A 4,518-nucleotide genomic window follows, 5' to 3' on the forward strand; every position below is an offset into this window, starting at 1 on the left:
ATACATTAGACATAGTTCATCAAACTTATTTAATAAACCAGTTATGGTAGCTCATGCCTGTAATCAAAGCACTCAAGAGACTGTATCAGCAAGATTATATTAAGGTTGAGTCCTGTCTAGCCTGTTAGTGAGTTCCAGGTCAGCTTATATTATAGTATAAAAGTATATCTCAAAAAAGTTAAAGATGAAAGAATAGGAACAGGAGTTGGGAAGGATTGAGATCTTGTGCAAAATTGTTAAACTGAATGTGGCTTAATTATTATAAACAACAATAAAATGTCTTATTTGTTAAGTTAGAAAAATACATGGATGTAGGAGGAAGGTTTAGATAACCCTGTTTACATTCTCTTACTTGTGGTCCACCTTGAAGAATCAACAGAGTAGATGGAGAAAGTCTGTCTCATAACACATGAGGAAGAAGAATCAGTGCCCAGCCAATGTCTGGTAGGGCAGATAAGAGCATGGAGAACAGACTGCTCAAGCAACCCAGGACAGGAAAGCATGCAGGTGGGTGGGCCGGGGGAGATTCTGAAACAGTCCTCCAAGTAGAGACTGGGCTGGCACAAAGTTAGATTGCTGCCATCAGAACAAACCTTTTGTCAGGCAAAGCTGAAATTCTCTTTTTTGTAAATGTTCCCAGGTGTCCAATTCCCATGATCCTGAAAAAAAAAAAAAAAAAAAAAAAGAGAGAGCAAGAAAACATCTTCCAGGAAATTGTGCAAATTAAAGATGAAGTAATCAAGAAAGGAAAAATGAAGGTACACTTGAGAATAATCAAGACTTGTGTTGGGAAAATGAAGAAAAAAACACTCAGAAACCGTGAAGAGAATTCCTGTCATTGGGGGTGAGCCTTAACTCTTGACTCTACCTCAAATAAAAACTGCCAATTCTTGCCTATACAGAGTCTGAAGGTGGCTGATAAGGATGGCAAAATATGATCAAAACTCTTTCAATAGAATTTAACAACAAAAATGCCTGAAGAAATTTGTTATATCACAAATATGGTGTATAGGAACTTAAACTTCCTCTACATTAAAAAAAAATAGTATAGGGCATGTCTACTTTAATGACTCAGCCAATTCTTCAAATTAATGTGCAAATGTATAAACATACTTCTGTACTTTGTGTATACATATATATGTATATATTAAAATGTTCCTTAATGTTAAGGAAGATCTTTGGAAAATAACTTTCTGATAAGTAGTCAGTTATATTTGTTAAATTCTTTTATTGGTTTTATGAATTGCTGTTGCTCCATGATGGTTCTCTTTGCAACTGCACACTTGTGACCTGTGCCTCTTTGCAGGCCTTTATTGTTCCTCCTGAGTACTCAGTAATTTGGATCTTGATTCATGTATTTCCAATGTAACTTAAGTCTTAACACACTTTCCACTTTGTTAAAGGATTTAGTTTTAGTTTAGATTTGGGTAACTTGTACATATCTTTGTGCAAACTTGGAGTAAAGGTGCTGCATTAAGGCCAATATTCTTTCTAGAAACTTCTCCATTTCACAAATATCACTTCCCAATTTTGGATTTTTTTTTCAAATTCTCCCACGAAAAGAAACAATTAGTAGACTGAAGAAACAACCTGAAGAATAGCAGAAAATTTTTTACCATTCATGCACTTGACAGTGAATTGGTATCTAAAATGTAGAAATGTCTAAGAAAATTAAACCCCGAAATACCAAAAAAAAATCCAATCAATAAGCAGACTAGTGCAATGCTCAGACATTTTCCAAAGGATTAAGTACAGTGGCCAATAGATACATTTAAAAAAGTTAAATATCCCTAAGCTTTGGGGAAATGCAAAGTAAAATACATTGAGATGCTATGTCACTCCTGCCAGAATGGGGCTGTCATTAAAAGAGCAAGAGTAGTGCTGACACAACAGAATGACATTTGCAGAGTGTAATATTGGGCTGACAGAACTGAGATTGGCTGCCACACATTCAAATTCCTGTGTCTACCATGGTTCTATTGTAGTGCTTTACATAGTTCATTGGTCCAAGAACCTGAAAATAGAGATGAACATCTTGAACTTTATCTCATTGCATAGATGTATATGTAATTAACAAATAAGAGATTTTTTTCTAAAAAAAAAATGAGAACAAAAAAATCTTTCTTTGGAAGATTCCCATATTGTTTTTTGTGCACTGATAACTTTTGTAGCTATGCAATGGCTTACACGTGTCCATTTCAAGGTCACCTTTTTTTGTTGTTTGTTTGTTTTTCAAGACAGGATTTCTCTGTAACTTTGTAGCCTGTCCTGGAACCAGCTCTCGTAGACCAGGCTGGCCTTGAACTCACAAAGATCCACTTGCCTCTACTTGTCACTTTACTCTGGGATTAAAAGCATGTGCCACCACCATCTGACATCAAGTTCATCACCTTAAAGATTTCAAATGCTCAGCACTCTTTCTTGCTTTCATCAAAAGACAAAGGACTAGATAATTCTAAAATCTTACTTGACTATTCCAACCCATTTTTGCTGTAACCTAATCATAGTGTTTAAGAAAAAAAAAATCTTGGAGGAGAATGTTTTGTTCTTTAATTAAAAAAGAAAATATTACTGAAAAAGAATCAAGAAAAATCCCCAAACCAGATCATGCAAGGACAGTACAGCTGGTGCAGGTAGGAAGATTATGAAATTACCTGCGGAGTCATTATAAAATATGGTATTATGTTTACTGTTCTTAAAATACACCCATGGCAGACAGTCATAGACTTCTTTTTAGTTGCTAGAAAGTTCTCAGCCCTTTGAAAAGAAGAGGGAAATCACAAGGCCAGGCAGACAGATAGCTTCACAGGAGGCTGACTTTGTGAGCAGATCAGTAAGTGAGGAAGTCCCAGTGATTTCGGTTTTATCACTTTGTTTATACCGTCGATCGAAAGAAGGCATGTAAGCAATCTGAAGTTTAAACTATTTTCTTCATTGTCTCAAGCAGGGATGCTTCACAACATATCCTGCTGCATCTGCCTTTCCTGTCCCTGTCCCCACTGATGGCCCTGTTCTGGAAGCACGCAGGACATTTCTTTCCTCTCCTGCTCCAATTAGACTTTTTGAGTTTCTGGAAGGGTTTCACCTAGGCTGTTCAGGGACTTGAGCACTTATTTGCTTCTGGGAAAGGAAAGAAATAGTCTTTAGCCTGGGAAGTTTGCCAGCCTAGGTGCGGGAAAAGGACCCCATCTGTGACAGTTCCCAGAGTGTATCAGAACGGAGCTGTTACTATTGCCAGGTTTTGAGTTTCAGTGTCCAATGAAAATGTTCTGACACTTCTTGCCACTCCCATTCTTCACCCATCCTAGAATTTCTATTCAACCCTATTGTATATGAAAGACATCCCTCTTCCTAGCCCAGCATGATATCTTGATCTCAGTCTGCAGGTAAGTACTTTTTATAGGTAGGCACTTGTAACATAAGCTAGTCCTCATCTACGTGCAGAAAGTAAAAAGGTAATTTTTATGCAGAAGTTGCTAACAAGGATGCCTCAACAGAACCAGAGCTGCCCTTGAGATTCAGGGTTTATCTAATCCCCTGAAGAGAAATATTTGAGCATGTCTGGGACTCAGATAGCCTTCACACACCAAGAAATGAAGAGCAGAGAGGCCTTGCAAAAGATCAAGTGTGCTCTGTTCATTCCAGAATTTTAGTTTCTGTGTTATTTAGTAGAGATTGTTGACTTGCTTCCAAAAAAAAAAAAAAAAAAAAAAAAAAAAAAAAGACATCTACTGTTCAATATGGCTAGCAGAGCCTACTTCATCCTGGTCTCATGCCTGATCATCCTGTCTCCAAGGCTATCATTGCTTGCCTACAACCTGATGTATCTGGAGAAAGGCAGAGGCAATGTCAGTCATGGGTTGATCTTTACTACTGTTCTAATCCCATCTCTCCTGGGATTTCGAAATGAAATTTATAATCTATGGCTGCTAAAGTTTGATTGGCTCATCTTGTAACTTTAGATCTTATTAAGGATTTAATAAAAGGGTTTGGGAAGTGAAAGGATTCCTGTGTATGGAACGGTGTCGGTTAGACTAATAAAATAAACTTCATTGGGCAACTCATTATGAGTTCTTTTCTTAAAGAATGAGAGATGTGTTCCCGATAGAACATCCCCATTGTCTCAGTGTGTGGGTGCACCTCTCGCGGTCCTGAGTTCCTTGCTCGTGCTCTCTCTCCTTCTGCTCCTGATTTGGACCTTGAGATTTCAGTCCGGTGCTCCAATGTGGGTCTCTGTCTTTGTCTCTGTCTCTTTTCATCGCCAGCTGGCCAGGGTCTGAAAAAGCCTCATTGTCTCGCTGAACATAGCGGACAATGAGGACTACTGAGAACTCAAGAACAATGGCAATGGGTTTTTGATCCTACTGCACCTATTGGTTTCGTGGGAGCCTAGGCAGTTTGGATGCTCACCTTACTAGACCTGGATGGAGGTGGATGGTCCTTGGACTTCCCACAGGGCAGGGAACCCTGATTTATTGCTCTTTGGGCTGGTGAGGGAGGGGGACTTGATTGGGGGAG

This window comes from Alexandromys fortis, unplaced genomic scaffold (assembly GCF_014885135.2).
Source record: "Alexandromys fortis isolate MF-2015 unplaced genomic scaffold, M_Fortis_MF-2015_v1.1 scaffold_105, whole genome shotgun sequence".
NCBI lineage: Eukaryota > Metazoa > Chordata > Mammalia > Rodentia > Cricetidae > Alexandromys > Alexandromys fortis.